The sequence below is a fragment of the Protopterus annectens genome, chromosome 5.part0, assembly GCF_019279795.1.
Source record: "Protopterus annectens isolate FY-2018-M chromosome 5.part0, PAN1.0, whole genome shotgun sequence".
NCBI lineage: Eukaryota > Metazoa > Chordata > Ceratodontiformes > Protopteridae > Protopterus > Protopterus annectens.
The window spans coordinates 595,912,503-595,937,198 of record NC_056735.1 but is presented as its reverse complement, the minus strand read 5'-3'; positions in this window follow the sequence as shown (position 1 = coordinate 595,937,198).

Here is a 24,696-nt window from a genome sequence, read left to right as displayed (position 1 = left end):
ACCTAAAGGGATGAATGACCATCTCTCTATAAAACCAGCCTTAAAACTTTTGGCAAATAACCCCAAATAGTAACAAAATAACAACAAAATAATCACATATATTTCATATACATATTTTTTATAGTATACATATTTTATAAATATATTTTATAACGTAATATTTTACACAATTGATTATTTAATTAAGTATATATTGAATTTTAATCTTAATTATTTATATGAGTTTTTAAATAAGGAACAATATAACATATACATAGGCTGGAATTAAAATGGTTAGTGAATTTTTGTTGACAAATGGAATTAATTATTTATTCACATGATTTCCTATGTATTTTTGATGCATTTACATCCATGGTATTATTATTACATATATATTTATTAGCACTTTGCACTTTATATTTATGTTTATAATTATGCTTATATTTATATTCATACTTATATTTATAATTGTATTTATAATAATATATGTATATAGCTGATTCTGTTCATGACTGAATTTATAACAACCAACGAATGTTTTGATATTCACATTCAGTGAATATATGGTATTTCACAACAGCATTAATTTTATGTATGGTTAGATAACAGTTTTTTATGTATAATAAGAAAAGTATTTATCATGACCTAAATAACAACAGGGGAACGAAGGGTTACAATTTGGGAGTATGACATCCATTAATTGTGAATTTATCAGCTAACCAATAAGGGCTCATACTTTGAATATATAAGACAGCTGTTTTTTCATTGCAAACTGTGATTCTGATGAAGATTTTAAAAAATACGAAAGCGCGCTCAATCACCAGTATTTTTTGTCAGGTTGTGGTTTTGTGAATTTTTGTGTTATTAAAACGAAGGAACTATTTGGAGCCTGTTATTCCTTACGAATGCCTGGTGGAATATTCAAGTGACTGGTGGAGGATAGCCCTTTATGGTACGACGACGGAGGTTTTTTCTTTTTCATAACTGTGTAACAGAGTGAGGTGTTTGTGGTTCTTAGTCCGTAACCGTTGTTGATACAAGGGAATCCCCATGGCAGACGAAACTACCTTGTTGAGCCAACTTGTTCGGCTAATACGTGAGCATTCGGAGGGAGGAACACAAGTGAACCAGTCGTCCGGGTTGAGCGGATCCATACCCTGCGCACAGCGCAGTCCGGAAGGAGCGGATACCCATGAGGGGAGGACCGGAGGAGTGAGGGAGAATGGATGGTTTGACTCTTCTCGTGGTAACGGCACCCAAGGAACTTTATTAGGCTCAAGCGGGAATAATGGCAGTAAGACTGATACGCGAGCCAAACAACGTGGACTGGACTGCTATAATGATGTAGATCTTATGGAATGGCTCGACCGTTCGTTTTCAAAAGTGGAGAATGGATCGGATAACGAACGCCATGACCGGAGTTGCTATAAAGATAATTGTAAGACTTTAGAAAACGAACTGAATAGATACAGGAATTTATGCCTGGATAACTGGTACCTATTACAATGTGTAGAACGTAAAATAGTGCCGAAAGGCCTCAGGCTTAATAAATACCCTAATAACATACGGGGAAATGGTGAGTTATTTACAGCCATTTCTGACATTTTGAATGAATGTGGTTTGCAAATTTTAAAAGCTATGATTAAGAGTAACACAGATATTTTGACTGAAAGTAAAAAAAGAATTGATGTAACACAAAAAGAAATTAAAAATGATTTGCTTTTTACTATTAAAGAGTACAAAGAAATGTATCAGAAAGTGTTATATGATGTTGATAATAATGTGGTGGCTAACCACAAAAGGAAATTAAAGAAATTGGATAGGGATATTCGGGATTATCAAGAAGGGAGGGCTTATATAGATCCCAATATTAATAAAAACAACACGAGATTTTTAAGGAATCAGAACATGGGGTGGAATGGTAGGGACAATATGAGTAACCCATCTAGGCCCTTTAAGAATAATTCAACAGGACCATACAGGAATATGAGTGGGGAAAATAATACCTGGTATGGTAATCAGGGGTTAAATGTGAGTAAGAGTGTAAACAACATTAGTGATAATGATGGAATTGATCAGGACGACCCTTTAGGGGAAGCTACGGGGGAGGGACCCCGAAGATCAGAGAGATTAAGGAACCAGTATGGGAACCGGATATATACATATGCGGAGGCCACTGGGGACTACCCCTATACGAAACAACAAGGGGGGAACAGATACAGGTGATATGTGGAACTCAACCCACAGAACCCAGTGTATTTAATGAATCAAAGGCCTCTTCAAACCCCGAAGTGCAAGTTGATTGTGAATATAGTGGTGAAGATATTCCTCCTATTGTGGATATAACCTTAGGCTGTTTAAGCAATGTAATAGATGATAATGTGATGGAGGTTGGTGACAGTCTAATAGATAATATGGTTGAAAATGAACGAATTAACAAATGTAAAGTTTGTACATGTGACAATTTTAATATTTACAATTTTACTGATTTAAATGTTACAACAGAGTTTTTCAAACTTTTTACAAAAGGATTTTCATTTATACCTACAAGGAAACCCAAAATTGAGAATATAATATTAGACATAAAATTATTTACGAGGAAGTTAAACCTAAAGAATATATACCAAAGTGAAGGAACCAATACTAGCCAAGAGCTAAAAAGGAGAAGTACCTTTAACCCTCCCCTACATAATGATATTCTAAATTTTGAGAACTGTATTTCTAACATGGTTAGGGGAGGATATCTATCACATAGAATAGAGAGGGACGAAGTGAACTTAACGGATGATGAGGTTAAAGTGTTAAAAATGTTACAGGACAACGAAAGAATTAGAATCATGAAGCCCGATAAGGGGGGTGGGGTAGTCTTGATGGATCACTGGGACTACACCAATAGGATGGTTGAAATTTTGAGCCAGGCAAATAGATATCAGATAGCATCAAGGAATGAAATGAATATCTGGTATAGCAAAATTGATCACTATTTGGAGGACAATCTGATGCAAGGTGTTATAGACCTGGACTTATATAAATTTTTGAGGGTACCCAAACCTGTAATTCCTGAGGTTTTTGGGATACCCAAGATACATAAGAATGTACATAACCCCCCACTGAGGCCTATTGTTACCTCACAGTACTCTAAGACTCAAACATTGGCAATTTTTGTAGATAACAAACTCAAACCATTTTATAACTACTATCCTCATATATTAATTGATTCATGGGATTTTTTGGAGAAATTCAACGTTATTCCCTATGATGAAAATGATGGGTTTATTACTATAGATGTTAAAGACCTTTTTTCAGTAATACCCCATAGTATCGGACTTAAATGGTTTGAGGAAAAGCTAATTGAATTCAAATTCTTAAATAATACTGATTTTAGATTGGTACTAGAATATATTGAGGTAGTTTTGAAGAATAACTTCATTTATTTTCAGGGGGATATATATCATCAGGTTGGGGGAGTTGCTATGGGGTCAGCCTGTGCCCCAATCTACGCAAATATCATAATGCTCTACTGGGAAAGTGAATTTGTTTTCAAATCTAAATTTTGGGGATATATAAAACAATATTTCCGATTTCTGGATGATATTTTTATTGTATGGAACGGGGATACATCACTGATTGAGGAATTTATAAAATACATACATGAGACTACAAACTTTTTGGAGTTTACGTATCAATACAATATAGAATATGTCAACTACCTTGATGTAACTATAACTAAGAACAGAGTAGATAAGATTTATCAATCAAGGGTATATAGGAAAAGTTGTTTTTCAAACACATATGTACACTTCCAAAGTGATCACCCTTATATTTGAAAAGGAATATTATCAAGGGGCAAATGGTCAGAGCATCTAGGATGACCAGTGACAACAAAGAGTGTAGGTGTGAAATGGATAAAATACAAAGTTTCTTTATGGAAAGAGGTTACCCAGTAGAATTAATTAAGAATGTAAAAAGGGAAGTAATGAAAAAACGAAATACAGAATACTCCCCCTTATTAAAAGGTGATGTGACTATGTCAAACAATAGGAAAGGTATAAATGTAAATATTAACAACGAAGAAATTCCTAGATTGATTTTTACTTACCATAAAGGATGTGAATGGATACAAAAGGGAATACATGAAATTTGGAATATTTTTTCCAATATGTCCAATAGTTTATCTGTTTTTCAACAGCCATTAAGATTTACATATAGGAAAAACTTAAATTTTAAAAACTATTTGAAAAGAAAAATTTGTCAGAAAAAGGGGTAATAAAAAAGGCTGGCACACATAAATGTGGTAGATGTGGGCAATGTTCATTTATTTCAGGTGAGAAAGAAATAACTCTTAAAGGTTGTGAAGGTAAGCTCAGTGTTAAAGGATATTTTACATGCAATACCAAGGGGTGGTATATCTTGCCTACTGTGTGGCCTGTGGATTATATTATGTGGGCAAGACTGAACGCCAACTTAGAAAACGATTTATGAGCACATGAGAGACATTACCAGGAGAAATGAGAACAATGCCCTATTTAGACATACAAATGTTTGTGTAAAAGCCAATTTTAAATTTTGGGTATTAGAAGAAGTAAAAAAGAATGATAGAGGCGGAGATTGGGAATCCCTATTAGAGTATAGAGAGTTAATCTGGCAACTCAAATTGGATGCTTGTGGACCTAAAGGGATGAATGACCATCTCTTTATAAAACCAGCCTTAAAACTTTTGGCAAATAACCCCAAATAGTAACAAAATAACAACAAAATAATCACATATATTTCATATACACATTTTTTATAGTATACATATTCTATAAATATATTTTATAATGTAATATTTTATACATAATTGACTATTTAATTAAGTATATATTGAATTTTAATCTTAATTATTTATATGAGTTTTTAAATAAGGAACAATATAACATATACATAGGCTGGAATTAAAATGGTTAGTGAATTTTTGTTGACAAATGGAATTATTTATTCACATGATTTCCTATGTATTTTTGATGCATTTACATCCATGGTATTATTATTATATATATATATATTTTTTAGCACTTTGCACTTTATATTTATGTTTATATTTATGCTTATATTTATATTCATACTTATATTTATAATTGTATTTATAATAATATATGTATATAGCTGATTCTGTTCATGACTGAATTTATAACAACCAACGAATGTTTTGATATTCACATTCAGTGAATATATGGTATTTCACAACAGCATTAATTTTATGTATGGTTAGATAACAGTTTTTTATGTATAATAAGAAAAGTATTTATCATGACCTAAATAACAACAGGGGAACGAAGGGTTACAATTTGGGAGTATGACATCCATTAATTGTGAATTTATCAGCTAACCAATAAGGGCTCATACTTTGAATATATAAGACAGCTGTTTTTTCATTGCAAACTGTGATTCTGATGAAGATTTTAAAAAATACGAAAGCGCGCTCAATCACCAGTATTTTTTGTCAGGTTGTGGTTTTGTGAATTTTTGTGTTATTAAAACGAAGGAACTATTTGGAGCCTGTTATTCCTTACAAATGCCTGGTGGAATATTCAAGTGACTGGTGGAGGATAGCCCTTTATGGTACGACGACGGAGGTTTTTTCTTTTTCATAACAGTGTAACCGAGTGAAGTGTTTGTGGGACTTTGCAGGCCTCCCAAGCTGTTCAACACAGGGCTTGATTATGTCCTCTATGATTAGTTCACCCACAGTCATTTACAGAACATACTTAAGCTGTGGCATGTGCAGTAAGTTATGTGATCTGAATTGTGTAAAACTAGAAGGTAGAGGTTCTAATCTAACACTAGCCCACTTGCTGTGTATGTGCATCTCCCTACAGAACAAGTATGAGTCCCACAGTAACTGCCAAATTGCCATTGTACTGCACATTTGACCCTTGCAGTTGATGCAGGCTTCCAAACTCTTGTCCTCACAAGGCGTGTTGATGTCATCTACCATAAGATTACCTAAAGACATGCAGATATCAGACTTAAGCTGTGGAGTGGATGTTAAGTACTGGGTTTTATAATGTGTAGGTCTCAATAGGTAGGAGTTCTAATTTCACTCTAGCCCCCTTGGTGTGCATGGGCATCTCCCTACAGAACAAGTGTGACACCCACACTTACTACCAAACTGCCATGTTTCTGCACTTTTTGACCCTTGGAGTCGATGCAGTCTTCCAAATTCTTGTTCTCCAACACAGCAAGTGTGAATTCCTCTCTGACTGCCAAACTGCCATGGTTCTGCACTTCTGGGCCCTTGCAGTTGATGTAGGCCTCCAAACTCTTGTCCTGTACAAGGCCTGCTGATGTCATCAACTGTAAGATTACCTGAAGCCATGTTAATATCAGACTTGAGCCATAGTGTGTGCATTAAGTTCTGTGTTAGTAGCCTGTAAAACTAGATAGGTAGGAGTTCTAATCTTCCCCCAGCCAGTGGTGTGTGTGTGTGTGTGTGTGTGTGTGTGTGTGTGTGTGTGTGTGTGTGTGTGTGTGTGTGGTGTGCAGTGTTCTGTATACATAAATAGTTAGTGGTTCTATTCTCACTGGAGCCAATTTGGTTTGTGTGGATGGTAGTTAGAACATTTTACATCCGACTATGTGATCATAGGATCATTGGAAGTTACCAGGCTAATGGCCCTACGGCCCCCTACAATCCTAGCCAAGTTTGTACCCTTATTTACGTGATCTGCTCCTATTGATCATGTCCAAGAGGGCCATAGTTGGAACCCCCATGTTGAATTTATGTTCACCCATCCTATCATTTGGATTGCATCTGAAGAGGGCCAATGAGGTGCTCTGTTTGACATGATATGGGAGTCTGTTACAAAGGTCTGTTAAACTCTGGTAGACAAATCTCTCTCTCCATAAGGTTTTATTAATGTCACATACTAGGTTAAGGTCTTTAGAGTGATTAACCCATGTACAATTTCTCTTGCACATATGCAAAATTTCCAATAAAGCAGTGTCAGAGACAACCTTGCATGCAAGACAGAGATCGCCTCTGAGTAGTCTGTATGACACAGACTAAAGTGATAGTGATTTCAGATGATCTCCATAGGACAGATGCTGAAGACTTGAATTTCCCTTGTGAGGAACCTTTGTGATCTCTCCAATTACTACAGGTGCCTGGAAAATCACATACGAAAAGAGGCATTGTACTCAAATATTGGCCTGATGATGGAAAAGTACAGGGAGGTTATAACTTGTTATTTTTCTGGAGACACCGCCTTCACTTGTGACATGAGCAAGAGAGAATGCCCTTCTTAACACTGTGGAGGCATGGTGATCAAAGGTAAGTTAGCTGCCAACCTGTGTGCTCATGTCTCTCACCCCGAGTGTGTATTTAAATTGTTGTTATTGATGTGGTACTTAGCAAGAACATTGTTGTTGTTGAAGGAATGATAATACATTTATTTGCATTGAGTTTAAGGTCATGACTTTGGCAACAATTATTTGTTTATATAACACCCTCTTTAGGATGTTGACATCATTTGTAGATTCTATGACTGCTACCATTTTGCAGTTATCAGCAATCTTTGTCAGCTACAGACATTTAGGTTTTGCTTGTACTTCAGAGAAATAGATTCCAAACAGTAGAGAACCCAGGACAAAACAATGTGGAACACCACTGGTTACAGTTGTGCTATTGGAGATAGATTCCCCTATTTTGAATATATGAGTTCTGTCAGTGATCCAGTAAGTGACCCACCTAATGATCTAAGGGTTGATGCCTAGTTGGGTGAGTTTGTCAATGATGCCTGGATAAGGGATAGTGTCAAATGCCTTGACTAAGTCCAGGTAGGCAGTATGCACAAATTTCCTCTCATCCAGGCCCTTGGTGACTGTCTTGAATAAGTCCACCAGGTTTAACAGGCATGATCTCCATTCAACAAATCCAAAGTGAGTAGGGTTAACTGTTAGAGTTTACTAATATCTTTGTTGATAAGGTCCATGATGCTTTGCCCCATGGCCTTGTAGATATGACTAGTCAGGCTAATAGGTCTATAGTTCCTGGGGTCAGTTGGCACACCACTTCTGTGCAAGGGAATAATGGTGGCTGTTTTACATTCAGGTGTGACAAAGCCGGTGGTTAAATTGTGATTGCAAAGAGTTCCCAATGATGTTGGTAATCCATGTTGGAGCCCATGTAGGACACAGCCTGGGATGATATCAGGTCCCATAGATGCTGTGTTATTGGCCATAGAGAGGCCATTTATGACCTTCTCTTTAGGATCTGCTCTTTTACACTAGACGACATGTGGTAGGGATGTCATGTGATACATGTGGTGGGGACAGGCTACTGACGTTTTCACAGAACCTGTGGGCCAACAGGTTATCTACGTCTACAGGCTCAGTATATGTGGTATCATTAACTATGAGTTTGACACAAATATGGCCCTTTCCTTTTATGTCATAGATGTAACTATAGAATGCTTTATGGTTGTCTTTTATGTAGGAAGCTAATTTTGACTCATAGTTTGCTTTGGAGGACTTCACAACAACTTTTATTTGCTTGTTTAAGCTAAGGAGGGAGTGTTTCCAGTTTAGGGGCGGCTCCCTCCTCCTACTCTTAGACAGCAAGTTCTTCAGGTTATTGTAAACCCTGTTAATGGCAGTTGTCCACCAGGCAGGTTTGCTCTTCCATGAGGAGCTTGTTTTTCTCCTATCAGGTACAGCTGAATCAATACAGTTATACAGGTGTTTGTATAAAGCACTGGTGTAGAGCACAGCATAGCTGCCAGTTCCATCTGAGGGAGGAGGTGCAGTGAAGCTATTTATACCATCTCATAAGAGGTTATAATCTGTTTTGGAGACTTTTTTATTTTATTTGCTGCTGGGGGGGGGGGCAGGTGTGAGAGTTACATTGAATGAGACCAGCTTGTGGTGAGATCCTCACAGTGGGGGTGCTACAGTGGTCCCCCATATTGGTCAGCACCAGATCCGGAATGTTGGCTCCCCTTGTGGGGGTCTCAATCAGCTGGTCCAGGGCATTGCAGTTAATAAAGTCAAGGAACCTTTAGGCAAGTGAATTTGAGCATGAGTAATTTACCCAGTCACTGGGTGGGTAATTAAAGTCACCCAAAACCATGCTGTTTGGATGTATCTTGATAGTTTCTAGTACATACAAATAAGTAGAGTGAGAGTCCTGATTCATGGAGGGGCTGCTGTAGTTGGCAATGATTTGGATAGGTGCTCTACAAACAGTCAATCGCACCTGACGTGTTTCCAGGGATTCATACTGTTTAACCAATCTGGATGTGTATGTATCCTTAATGAATATTTATACACTGCCTCCATTAGTTTTCATGCTTTCAGTTTGAGGTCTGAACATGTGGAAAGATGTGTAGCCTGGTATGGCTCTGGTGTTCTCCACAGCCTTGGACCAGGTTTCTGTGACTGCACAAATGTCTGTGACTTCCAAGGTGAAGACAATTTCCTTTAAGGGCAGTGTCATGTTGACACTCCTAGTGTTTAGCAGCATAACTTTGAAGTTGTTTGTAGATGGGGTTTTTATATTGGAAATTTTGTCCTTGAGACACCACCTAAAAAGGGCACTATGGGGGAGACAAGAACCTTGGCCAGTAGCCAAAATCGTAGTCATGACAAATGAATAACATCTCTTGCAAAGCATCCAGGTCTGTTGAACATGTCATCCCAGGCTGACAGATAATGGGTCCCTTTAGAATGACACCAGATGCTAAGCCAATTATTGAAGTCAATCATTTTCTGTTTGTATTGAGGCATCATCCTAGGTTAAGGTAAAATGCAGCTTAAGGCCAAGTGCATATTTGCCTGCGACACATAGTCTGAGTGCTCAGTCATGTCTCTCTTTATACAGTCCAGAGAGGTATGTCTCAAGTCATATGCACCAACATGAACTATGACGTAGTCGTAACAGTACCTGCTGTTGACAGACTTGAGTGCATGTGTGATATAGTGTATCCTGGCACTTCACAGACAGATGACCTTGACCTTTCCCTTATCTAGCCTGGTGAGAGGGACATCAATGTGTCTCATGATGTAATAACTTAATGTGTTTGATTTTATTTTTTAGGTTCATAGGTTCATAGGTTGGTACTAGGCTATCGGCCCTAGGGCCTATACAAGCCTAGCCATGACAATTCCCTGATATTTCATCCCACAATATTTACTTCTCTGGATCCTGTCTAGCAGGGTGACTAACATGATCCACGGGGTGAATTTCCTATCTCCCATCCAATCATCAAGGTTCCTTTTGAAGAGGGCCAAGGAGGCACTCTGCTTGACAGATATAGGTAGTCTATTCCAGAGTTTGGGGAGTCTCTGGGTCAGGAACCTATCCCCCCAGCATGTTTTGTTCATTGTGATGACAAGGTTTAGATCCCTGGAGCATGTGGCTCTGAGGGATTGGGATTTCTTTAAGTGGAGCATGCCCAACAGCTCAGAGTTTAACATGGCCTTGTATGTTAAGCTTAAATTGCCTCTGAGTAGATGATATGCCACAGAGTATAGCTGGAGTTTTTTTAGACGGTCAGCATATGGCATCTGCTTTAGGCCTGTGATTCTTTTAGTGAGGTATTTCTGCGGCCTTTCCAGCTGTCACAGATGTCTTGTGAGGTACATACTAAATGGGGCATTATACTCTATAATGGGTCTAATGAGGGATGAGTGCAGTGGGACAATGACCTCCTTTTTTCTGGATGAAAAACCCTTAATGATGAGGTGCCACATAGAAGGATTTCCTGACTGTTGTGGCGATGTGGTTTTCAAAGGTGAAACCACTGTTCACCTGTGTCCCTAAGTCTCTCATCACGCTTTTGATGTTTAGTGTACTGCTACCTATGTGGTAATTCATGGGTACATTTTTTTCCCAAAGGGGATAACTATACATTTCTTGGCATTAAGCTTGAGCCCATGGCTCTGGCACCAGGCATCTGTTTCTATAAGGCCTTTTTTGCAGAATATCCACATAATTTGGGGATTCAATAATGGCTCCCAGTTTGCAGTCATCTGTGAACTTTGTTAGCCAGAGTCCCTTAGTGTTGGCCTGTACTTCAGAGAAGTAGATGCCAAACAAAACTGGTCCCAGGACTGAACCCTGAGGTACTCCACTTGTCACTTGTCTTGAGCTGGATTTGGAGTCAGCTACTTTTACAGTCTGGGTTGTTTTAGTAAGCCAGTTGGCAACCCATCGAATGACGTAGGGATTTATGCCCAGCTTAGTAAGTTTATCTATGATTCCTGAGTGGGGGATGGTGTTGAAGGCCTTGGCAAGGACAGAGAGGCTGTGTCCACAGCTCTGCAGACTGATTCAAAGATGTCAATCAGGTTCAGGAGACAAGATCGGCCCTTCACAAACCAAAACTGGGTGGGGTCCAGTGTTCGAAGGTTACCATTATTTTTGTTTATAAGTTCCATGATAACGCGTTCCATGCCCGTGCAGATCAGTCTCATCAGACTGAAGGGACAGTAGTCCCTGGGATCCAAGGTGGATCCTCCCTTGTAGAGTGGGATAACTGTAGCTGTGCGCCACTCAGTGGGCACGAAGCCTGAGGTGAGGCTATGATTAAACATGACACTTAGGTGAGGTGCCAGTTCATTTTGTAGTTCATGCAGTACACGGCCCAAGATGTCATCTGGTCCCATGGATGCTGTATTCTTAGCTTTGGAGAGTGCAGTTTCTACCTGTGTGGCCGTGATTACCAGAATTTGGCAATATTTTGCTATTGAGATGGCCCTTTAGGGGGTGAGAGGGGGGTGAAGTTGGTACTGAATCATAACTAGCCTTTGAGGATTTTATGAGGGATCTCAGCTTCCTACTGAGGCTGGTGAGGGAGTTTTTTTGCATCCTGGGATTTTCCTCTTTTCTGCAACAGTTTTTTTCCTTCTGTTGTATAGTTTGTTTATAGCAGGGGACCACCAGATTGTCTTCCTTTTTTTGGAGGAGAGCATCTTGGCTCTATTTAGGATGGCACTATTCATGCACAAGTGGATGTGCTCATACGGTGCCTTAGTGTAGGATTCAGCAGTCAAACTTTCAGATCCCGTCTGCATGGTTGTCATGAAGTTTGTCACTTCTGACTTCAGTAGCATGAAGTTGGCTTTGGAGAAGTTTTTTAAGGAGGTTTCTATATTGGGGGATGGGGGTTGGATGTGGATGTCAAGGGTGATTTGCTTATGGTCAGACCTGACCAATGAGGGGGTGACCACTGGTGTGGAGCATCTATCTCCCATGTTGGTAATGACCAGGTGTAGGATATTGCAGGCCCTGGTGGGACAATGGACTAGTTGATGCAGGGCATTGGAATTTATGAATGCCAAGAACCGTTGGGAAAAGGTGTTGGTACCCGAGTGGTTTTCCCAGTTAATGGCAGGGTAGTTGATATCACCCAGTATTAGGGTATTTGGTTGCATCTTAATATATTCCAGTATGTTTAGAAAGGTGTAGTGAGAATCTTGGGGCATTGCGGGGGATCTGTAGCAAGCTACAGTTTTGATTGCAGTCTTACCTAGTGTTAGTTGCACCTGAAGAATTTCAGATGCATTGAGTTTGGCAACTAGCCTGGAGGTGTAAATATCCTTGGTGAATATGAACACTCCTCCACCTTTAGTGTTTCGGTCTTGGTTTTGTGGCCGAAAAGTGTGATAAGAGTTGTAGCCTGGTATTGCAGGGGTGCTCTCTGGAGCCTTGAACCAGGTCTCAGTTACTGCACAGATCTTGATGTTCTCCATTTTTAGGAGTGCTTCGAGAGAGTGCATTTTGAGGTTTAGACTTCTAGCATTGAGTAGCATGTTCTTCAGATTTTGCATGCTTGTATCTGTTATGGTGGTGGTTTTGTCCTTTGAACCTTGCCTAAAAAAGGCATGATAGGGGTAGCAAGAGCTTTAGCCAATAACCTAAATCCCAGGGGTGACAGGTGCAGACCGTCTCTGGCAAAGCATTGTGGTTTGTCAATCATGTCTTCCTAGGCAGACAGATACTGGATCCCAGTAGAATGACATCCTTAGATAGATGAAGTGGGAGGGTAGATACTGTACAGCTGGAGTTGCGGGCTTTATTAACAATTTCCAGGAAGGAAAGAAGGGCAGTGGTTGTACTGTGGCCGGGTCTAAAGCCATGTTGTGTGGGAGTTAATAAATGATTGTCTGCGAGATGGGGAAGAAGTTGTAGGTGGATGCATTTTTCAAGAAGTTTAGAGATTGGTGATAGGATGGTGATTGGGTGGAAGTTAGTGATATTATTATTTTTGCCGCCCTTATGCAGGGGTATGATGAAGGCCTTTTTCCATAGTTGGGGTACACATTTTTCTTGGATTTAGTGGTTGATTAGTATACTGATGGGAAAGGCAATAGCATCGGCAGCTATGGATAGAAAGTATGAGGGAATGTTATCAGGGGCATTGGAGCAGGGTTTTAGTCTCTGGAGAAGTTTTTTTATGATAGGTGTGGGTATGGGCTTGATAGAGAAAGGAGGGGGTTGAGAGGTGAAGGTGCATGACAGACATGGGTGAGGGTGAAGCCTTAGGAAGGAATGAAGAAGTAGTGGGTGTAGTGTTGTTAGAGAAGGTTGATGTTAGTTTGGCAATTAAGTCAATGAAAAAAAGAGTTAAATTGGGAGGCCAGATCTATGTCTAGTGCATTGGGATTTGGACAAGGGTTTTTTTTTTTGCTATGATTGAGGACAATGGAAATACTGTTCCAGAATTTCTGTGGGTTTGTTTTATGACTGTTTTGTAGTGAGGAAAAATATGTTTTTTGGTCGGTTATAGCTTTTTAACCTTGTCGCGTAGTGTTTTGTATTCATTAAGAGTGGAGGGAGACTTAGTTTTCTGGTGGTAAACCCAGGCTTTGTCTCTAAGGCGCATGACAGATAGTGTGTTTTTGATTAGCCAGGGGGTGGTATTGCTTTTTATTCTTTTAGATTTTAGGGGCGCATAGCTGCCCAAGAGGTTCAAGAAAGTTGTGTTGAAGTAGGTAATAGCATTTCTAGGGTTAAAGTTTTTAGAGGGCTCCAGTTTATAGATGTTAGAGAGTTAGAAACGGTGTTGGGATTGAAGTTTTTTGGTAGCAAGTAAAGATATAGTTATGAGATAGCTGTAATGGGGAAGGAAGGTGGTGAGCAAAATTGGGTAGGTGGTCACTGAGAGAATCTGGGAATATATCACTATCAGAGAAATAATGAGGGTGAGAGACTAAGTTCCAGTCTAAGGTACTACCACTGGAGGTGTCTTTGGAGGGTCTGGTTATGGCATTGATAAGTTGAGAGAAATTATATAGGTTAATATTTAGGGAGTTTGTGAGGGACTGAATGGAGGACCAATTAATATTTATGTCACCCAATATAATAGTTTCATTGCTAATGTTGGTGGAGAGCCAGGACAGGATATCTTTGAGTACTGAGATATTGTTTCCAGGGGAATATATAGGGAGGCTATACATATGTGTTTGTGTCTGTTCAATTTAAGTAGAGCCAGACTTAGTTCAACATTGGTGAATTGGGGTATGGGTTTAGAGTAAGGAGTAACTGATAAGGAGGATGAGTATAGGAGAGCTACCCCTCCACCTTTTTTATGGGTTCTCTCTTTTCTGATAATAGAGTGGTTAGGTGGAGCTACTTCTGAGTCTTTATATGAGTTTTTAACCAAGTTTCAGAAATAGACAGTATGTCTGGTTTGTTGTGATGAAGTCAGGCATGGAGGTTTGGGATATTGTTGGCTATGCTCTGGGCATTTACAGAGGCAAATAAGATGGGTTTGGATGATGTAGGGGGGGTATGGGGCCCTGGGTTTAGGTATATGTCACCAGATAGAAGGATACTGATTAGATGAATTATATTGGAGAAGTACATGGATTGCTTAGTATCAGAGTTGAGTTTAATTTGATTTCTTAGGGTTTGGGTGGTTAGAGGGTCAGAGTGTTTATATGGTGAAATGAGTTTGTAAGGGAAGAACAGATAATCATTGATGGGATATAGGCAGGGGGATATTTGGATAGATGAGTATGAGTGTAGTCTTGGAAGGATGCTTGTAATATGAAATGATGGTGAGTGGTTAGACATTAAGTGCTGGGTAAGGTAATAGGTGTAGGATAAGGTTAAAATAAGTAGTGTTTGAGTTAAGAAGTATGAAGGTTTTGGTAGCATAGTGCAGACAAAGATTTGGGGAGGGTGTGTAGTAAGTAGAATAGCTAGTTAAACAGGTTGGGTTGAGTATTGTGGGAGGAGCATGGAGGGAGATAGGGGATGGGTCAAGAGTTTAGCTTTTGATGATGAAGTAGGCGTGTGTTGGTTGATGAGGGTGTGGGTGTGGTATTGTAGAGTATAAGTTTGGAGGTGCTGGGGGTGGGTGGGAAATGAGGGTAGGGTAGGGGAGTGGATTGAGCCCGCAGGGCAAATGGAGCAGGTAGAGCTGAGGAGAGGATACTACCGGGAACAATCAGTGGAAATGGAACTAGCAGTGAGTGTACAAGGCTGGACAGGTAAGAGTTCACTGGGATGTAGCTTTTGGGGCTAATTTAGACCTATGAGTCAATGTAGCGCAACATGCTTAGAGTGGGACTATTATAAGCTGAAAAGCTTGGGAAGTACTGCAGAAAAGTCTATCACAAACTAGCACAAGTAGGGATATGGTTAAAAACAGTAAGGTTTACACTGCCATCTAGTGACAGAAATAGTTATTGCAACTGGGATAAATATCTGAGGAAAAATGTGGAAGAAATAAGGGGAAATGGATACCACCGCAAGCTGCTAGCAACACACAATGGGGCACTACAGTAGGCAGACTAGTAAGCAAAAGAAAAATTCAAACAGTAAATTCAAGCACATACATTGTTATGTCTTTGCAAGCAGCACATTTTCATTCACTATGGTTTTTGTTTGATTGTTTGTTTAGGTTCCAGTAGCCTTTTTAGTTTTGTGTTTACCTTTTCTCAGAGATGGTGATTCAGGGTGATGAAATGGAAGAACACCTTAGAAGATGGGAGAGCAAGACTTAGTAAGACTGTTATGTCTTTGCAAGAAGCACGTTTTATTTCACTAAGGTTTTTGTTTGATTGTTTGCTTTTTAGTTTTCTGTTTCCCTTTTCTCAGAGATGGTGATTCAGAGTGATAAAATGGAGGAACGCCTTAGAAGATGAGAGGGCAAGACTTAGTAAGCACAAGCGATGCTAGCAACTTGCAGCAGGGCAAGACGGGCGTGCTGGGGTATGTGTCACAACAGGCCATGATTAGTCAGTGATCTGACAGATGCCTAAATGTAACATATCACTTTATTTTGTCATTTTAAGGTAAAACACTACCTGACAGTGTAGCATAATGAGATAGATTGAATAAGACCCAGCCTATAAGCTCATAAGACAAGCTGACACACAATCCAACATTCTAGTCATTGCAGACTCCATTGTCAGACACACTGATGTCTCTCTCACCAAGCTGAGTAAGGACAAATGCATGGTCAGTTGCATATCAGGGGCTGAGATCCACCACATTATGTATGCACTCATGTCATTGGAACACAAGTAACACAAACTCAACACATCAGAGATGCAAGTATATTAACAGCCTGGAACACATGCTCTCTCACACACCAGTCAGTCCATATGACAATGAGCAGATTGTCACCATGCACACCTCACCTCTTACTTCATCCAAACCCACATCACACACACCTACATATGCGGAAGCCCTCACCATAAACATACATAAACACCAGAGACCTCTCAAACACAAACATAAGCATGCTACACATAAAATGTCCACTGCAGAATGCAACACACATTATACTTCTCACACCAGTCTTTCACCTGTCAAGCCCTTAAGGCAAAACAGTAATACAAACATATTAGTCACATGTGATTCCATTGTGAGACACACAGATGTCCCTCTCACCGGCTGGATAAGGAGGAGGTCATGGTCAGCTGTCTGTCAGGTGACAGGATCCACCATATCACACACACATGCACTCCCATATCCCAAAACAGGTACTATTGTGACTCTGTCATAGTCCATGTTGGTGTGAATGACTTGAGATGTACCTATCTGGTCTATATGTACAGAGGTATGACTGAACTGTCAGACTATGTGTCTCAGATAGGTATGCCCCTAGCCTTAGGCTTCATTTTACCATCACCTAGGATGATGCCTCAATACAAACAGAAAATGATTGACCTCAATGCTTTCCTTAGTTTATGATGTCATTCTAAGGAGATACAGTATCTCTCAGCCTGGGATGACATGATCAGCAGACATCGATGCTTTGCCAGACATGGTCTTCATCTGTCACTCCTGGGATTTCAGCTACTGAACAAGGGTCTTTCCATCCCCATATTGCCTTTTTAGGCACTATCTCAATGACAAAATCCCAGACGTGAAAACTCCATATTTCAGCAACCTCAAGGTTATGCTGTTAAATGCTAGGTGTCTTAACATGAAATTGCATTCACTGAAAACAGTCCACACCTTGGAAGACTTACACATTTGGGCAGTCACAGTGACCTGGTTCATGGCTGTGGAGAGCACCCCAACCATATTGGCCTACACCTCCTTCCACACATTCAGACCACAAAATGAAGGTATGAAAATTAAAGGAGGTGGTGTTTCCATAGTCATTACTGATGAGTACACCTCCAGATTGGTTACACAGCAGAATTCCCTGGGGATACTTCAGGTGCAATTAACTGTTGGTAGGACATCTATTCAAGTCATTGCTTGCTAGAGGACCCCTCTGTGCATCAGGGCAACCATTCTGCTTATTTGGATCTACTTTAGTCTATCAAGATATATCCAAACACCCTGCCTTTGGGTGACTTTAAATACCCATCCATTGACTGGCTAAATTACTTGTGCTGCAACTCAGTTGCCCAAAGATTCCTCGACTTTATTCACTCCAATGAACTGGACCTGCTGGCTGACAGCCCTACAAGGGGTGCCAACATCCTGGATCTTGTGCTTACCAATATGGGGTCCCACTGTAGCATCCCCACTGTAAGGTCTTCCCTAGTGAGATCTGACCACAAATCCATCTCATGTGAACTATCACATGCCCCCCACCATCAAAGAAACTAAGAAACTTTTCCAAATCACATAACTACCTCTTATGTGATGTTATAAATAGCTGCACTGCACCCCTTCCCTCAGATAGAACTGTAAGCTATGCTGAGTTCTACACCGATGCGTCATACCAACACCTGATAGGACCAAAACAAGAACCGCAAGGAAGAGCAAACTTGCCTGGTAAACAAATACCATTAACAGACTTTACAATAAGGAAAAAATAGCTAAGAGTAAGAGGGAGTGAATCTTAAACTGGAAACACTCCCTAATCAGTTTAAACAAAACAATACAAGTTCTTGTGAAGTCTTCACAAGCAAAGTATGAATCCAAATTAGCTTTCTCCACAAAGGACAACCATAATGTGTTATTTAGCTCCATCTGTCACCTAAAAGGACAGGCCCAGATCTGTGCCAAACTGGTAGTTAATTATAGCACATATACTAAGCCTGTGGACATAGCTAACCTGTCAACTGACAGGTTCTGTAAATACCTCACCCCTCTGTCCCAGCCACGTGTACCCATGACATACATACTAGCATTCCCTTACCTTGTATTTCTAAAGGGCAAGCCATAAATACCCTCTCTGAGGCAAAAGACACAGCATCTATGTGACCTGATAACATCCCAGACTGTGTCCTGTATGGCCTCCAACAGGAATTAGCAACACCATTAGGTACTCCTTTCAACTGTGGTCTAAGTGCTGGCTTTGTCACAGATGAATGGAAAACAGCCACCATTATTCCCTTGCACAAAGGTGGTGCTTCCACTGACACTGGGAACTGACTAGCCTTATCTACGAGGCCATGGAGTGAATTATCATGGACCTTATCAACAAAGATATCAATAAGCCGTAAACAGCTGCCCCTAGTTAGTTTGGATTTGTCAAAGGGAAATAATGCCTGTGAAACATTGTGGACTTTTTTGAGACAGTCACCAAGGACTTAGACAAAGGGAAATATGTACATACAGCCTACCAAGGCATAACCAAGGCATTTGACACTATCCCGCACTCGGGTATAATTCACAAAGTCACCCAGTTAGGTATCAACCCTTATATCATTAGATGGGTCACTTACTGGCTCAGTGATAGAACTCACAGAGTGAAAATAGTGGAATCCACCAACAACAGAACACCTGTAACCAGTGTTGTTCAACAGGGATCTGTCCTGGCACCACTAGTGTTTGCAATGCAGCTCTCCAAAGTACAAGCTAAAATTAAAGGTCTGTGGCTGACAAAGTTTGCTGATAACTGCAAACTGGCAGCAGTTAAAGAACCTCCAGATGATGACAACATCCAACAAGAAGGTCTTATACACACATACATACACACACACACACACACACACACACACACACACACACACACACACACACACACACACACACACACACACACACACACATGATTGTTGCCAAACCCATGGCCTTAACCTCAATGCAAAAAAAAACTGTATTAACATCCCTCTCAGTAAGTGCAAATTCACATATCAATAAAAAACGTATGCATGCACTCACTGATGAGAGACCTGATCGCACAGGTTGACAGTGACCTTATCTTTAGTTACCATGTCTCCACAGTGGTAAAAAGGGCATTCTATATTGCGCATCTCATAGGTAAGGCCATTGCACCCAGAAGAATAAAAGTAGTTATAACTTCTCTGTACTCATCCCTCATCAGGCTAATAATGGAATACAATGTCCCTTTTGGTATGCACCTTTCCAAGCATCTGCAGCAACTGGAGAGATCGCAAAGGCTCCACACAAGGATAATTCAAGGTTTTCAGCATGTATCCAATGTGGATTGTCTGAAATCGCTGTCACTTTATTCTTTTCTTGCAGACTACTCAGAGAAGATCTATCATTGCATATAAGGCAATCTGTGACCAGGCTCTATTAGAAATGCTGCACATCTGTAAATCAAATAGTACACGGGTTACTCACTCTGTAGACCTTAACCTGGTATGTGACAGTAGTATAACATTCTGGAGGATCAGATTTGACCCCAAAGGTTACCACACCTTTGTAATTGACTCACACTTCATGTCAAACAGAGTACCCCCTTGGTTCTCTTCAAACACAGTCTGGACGTTTGGATGTGTAACTGTAAATTCACCCCAGGGTTTTCACCTGTGTTCTTCATGGCCAGGGGCAATTGGTGGTGATCATGGAAATAAGGGTAGGACTTGGCTAGTCTTATAAGGTCCCTAGGGTTATTAGCCTACTAAGTTCCTATGATCTCATGATAAGACCCAGTCATAGTCCATGTGAAGTAAATGACTTGTGACATACCTCCATAGACTATATTTAGAGATACTATTTGAGCTCTCGGAAGGCAATTGTGTGGTCACTGACACATGGCTTAAAGCCATGGAGAACACACCAACAGTGCAAAGTTATTATGCCATCCACACAGTTAGACCAGCTACTTTACAGGCAGGGACTAAAGGTGGAGGTGTCTCTTTGTAAATCAAAACTAAAGATACCTTAACACTGGTCAAACAGGACATTGCACTTGAGCTGCGCCAGGTTCAAATTACAATAGGCGAGATACAATGTTACATCCTTGCAAACTGTAGGCCCCCCTCTATGGCCCAGAAACCCATACCATGTATTTAAACTTATTGAAAACACTAGCCATCCCATGCAACATCATATGCATGGGTGTCTTTCATTATCCCACTATTAACTGGGAATCCCATACAACACCAAACATGCAGGCACAGAGATTCCTGGAATTTGTAAACAGTAAGTCCCTGGAACAGATAGCTGGTACACCAACCAAAGGAGCAACCATAACGGGTCTGGTCCTCAGCAATATGGCAGAGTCATGCACAGCCCCTACTGTAATGTCTTCCCTTGCAAGGTCCAAACACAAATGGTCTCCATTAAAGTGGAAATAAAACATGGACCCCAATTTAAACATGGAATATTCAGGAACTACGGTAAGGCTGACCTCCACCTATTAGGTGATAAACTGGCCAAATCTCAAGCCCTCATAAACACTGAGATCACATTGGCTTATGCAGATGTGTTCACAGAAACCCTGTATGAGCATGTTAATAGCTGTGTCAAGGTAGCCGTACCCACCAGGGAGAAGTACAGATGCAACTCAAAATCAAGCCATTCTGATGGAATCACAGAATTAATAGGATGTATAACAGAAGGAAGAAACTCATGGCAAAAGTTATGGGTGCAGCACACAGTAAGATAAAAGCACTATCATCAAAATAAACAAATAAATCAGAGGACAAATGAAGTCTACCACAGGCAGATGTGATGTTTCCAGCTCTCAGGCCAAGGACAACCACAAAGCATACGTTAGCTATGTCTGCAACTGCAAAGGCAAAACACAATTGTGTGCATATTTCATTGTAATTAAAACCACCTACAATAAGGCAGATGATAAAGCAAACATCCTGGATCATAACTTGGGCCCCAACTTTAATCCTCTCTCCCACTCAACCTTCCCTCAGGAAATACCATAAAATATAAGTACCCCTGGGCCCCTACTATCACTTGGGATCAGGTCCTTGATGCTCTCTCTAAGACCAAGTACGCTGCATCAGTGAGCCCAGACAATATCTCAGGATGCCTTCTATATAGCATGGGCCCCTGGAATTAGTATTTCACTGTAGCTACCAAACAGGCATTGTGCTTCATGAATGGAGAGCAGCAGCAGTCATCCCTCTGAACAAAAGTGGGCCATCTACAGACCCTGGAGAGCACAGACCTAGAAGTTTCACTAGTCTGATATGTAAAGCCATAAAAAGAATTATCAGGGAAATGATCAATGTAGTACAACACAGACACTGGACCAAACCCAGTTTGGTTTAGTCACGGGCAGATCATGCCTACTCTACTTGGTGGAACATTTTGAGAAGGTAGCCAAAGCAATGGATGAGGGAAAAATAATTCACTTCAACTACCATGGCCTGACAAGGCATTTGACACTATACACCCATCAGGTATTGTTGACAAACTAAACTCAAGAGGTTAGGTACAAACTAGTGTGTCAGCTGGTAAATAGCCTAGTGGCTGACAGGCAGGATCCAGGAAGTTAACACTGGGGAGTTCACCTCCACAATGAGGTCAGTCACCAGTGGACTTCCTTATGAATCATTCGTCGGACTGCTCCTTTTAGGCATTTACTTCTCTGCAGTCACAGGCACTGTCAGTGTTCTCTGGCTGACTACATTTGCAGATGATTACAAATTAGGAGCTGTCATTGAATCCCACAGTGATACAAATGTTATCCGGGAGGGGCTGACACAGACATACAGTTGGTGTTAGAGCCATGGACTAACACTAAATGCCAAGAAATGCACAATGCTATCCTCTGGGATGTCATCCACCCCTGGTAACTATCATATTGACAGCACCAAACATACAGGCACAGAGATTCCTGGAATTTGTAAACAGCGAGTCCCTGGACCAGATAGCCAGTACCCAAACCAAGGGAGCAACAATAATGTGTCTGGTCCTCAGCAATATGGCAGAGTCATGCACAGCCCCTACTGTAATGTCTTTCCTTGCAAGGTCCAAACACAAATGGTCTCTATTGAAGAAGAAATAAAACATGGACCCCAATTTATAACTTACCCTCCCAGATCCATTTGCCACCCTACTCAACCCTCTTACAGAGGCTACTCATACGCCACCCCTAACTTTAGCTTACCTGCTAACCTCCTATGAACACCCAATATATCCACAAACTCTCCACCCCAACAGACTATCTACCTCTCCTACTCTACCTACTTTCAATAACCATATTAACATAACATCCATTCCTAGCTATCTACCAGCAAAATTCCATAGGATTACCCACATTAGATATGACTCTCCCAAGCCAAGAAAATCTGTCACTCTATATACTAAATTCCCAGATCTTAGACTTCATTCTCTACAACACTTATTGAAAGATGGTGACATTCATCCCAACCCAGGCCCTATTACTACTACTACTACTCAACTCCATAACCCCAACCTCCATCCTATCCACTCCTTTACTAAACCACTTAACTCACTGCTATCAGCTCACCTCAACATACGTAGCCTTAATAACAAAGTTACACAACTCCACGCTCTTCTAAATGTCTACTCCTTTGACATTCTTTGTTTAACAGAAACTTGGTTAAAACCTTCAACTAAAGACAATGAAATCATCCCACCTGGTTATAATATTTTGCGACTTGACCGTACAACCAAAAAGGGTGGTGGTGTAGCAATCCTTTTTAAATCCAGCCTACAGATTACTACCTACAACTTGTTACCACCTCAAGTCTCCAACGCTGAAATTCTTATTACCAAGCTCCAACTTAACAATGTTAAATCCATTTTTATCATCTGTACCTATCTCCCTCCTGGTAATAATATTGCAACAATAGAAAATATCCTCTGTTGCCTATCTCATAATTTACCTCAAGAAACCATCATCCTAGGTGATTTTAACATTGATTGGAAATGTTTTAGCAGTTTAAACCCTGCAAGCCATATAAACCTTTTTGGTTTTTCACAAACTATTACCGCCACTATCAGGATACACAAGCCTAATAATAAAGAAAGTATCATAGACTGGATACTCACAAATAGTCATCTCCAGACATATGAATCTGGTACCCTCCCAGATGATGTAAGTGACCACTCACTAACCTACATCATCAGGCATAAAACCAACCTACCCAGCCCAACCATATCTAGGACAATTAGAACCAAGGAAAACTTCAACCTCGATCTCTTCCAAAGGGAACTAAGAGCATGTAACTGGTCTCCCTTAAAATACCTCCCACTGGAGGAAGCTGTTAATTACTTTAATTCTAACTTCTTAGCCATTCTAGACCACCATGCCCCAACTCGCTCTATAAGAATGAGAACTAAATCTGCCCCATGGCGTTCAAAAGAAACCAGGCAAAAAATCAAACTCAGAAATAAATACTGGAATAAATCTTGATTAACTAAAAACCCAGTAGATCAACAAAACTTCAGGCAACTAAGAAACAAAACTAAAAAAGCAGTGCAGTCTGACAAAAGAAACTACTACTTATAATTCCAACAGACTCACCATAATCAACCACAAAAGTTCTGGGCAAGTATTAATCAATTATTACACCCAGGTCAATCCATCACACCACACCCACAAGACACAGACCAAGAGAATCCAAAACAGACTGCTAATACCTTTAATACCTGTTTCACTGAGGCCATTCAAAATCTTACTAATCAGCTATCTACTCAGGACTTACCTATATCTAACTATATCACTAACCCACCCCCTCATTTTCTCTTCCAACCAGTACCAACTACCTACATTCTAGCCCTCATCCAAAAGCTCAAACCATGTACTCCTCCAGCTGACATGATTCCCGCTGAATACTTACAAAAGGCAGCCAAATCTATAGCATACCCCATTTCCATTCTTATTACTAGAACTATCATTGAAGGACACATCCCAAGCATATGGAAGGTCTCTCATATTATTCCCCTTCATAAGGGAGGTAACTCCACTGAACCCTCCAACTATCGTCCCATTGCCCTTCTGTCTCCCCTAGCCAAAATCATGGAAAAATGCATCCATAAACAATTGCTAGACCACCTAATCCAATATAACTTACTTTCCAACTCACAACATGGTTTCAGACCCTCACACAGCACTACTACTACTGCCCTTTCAG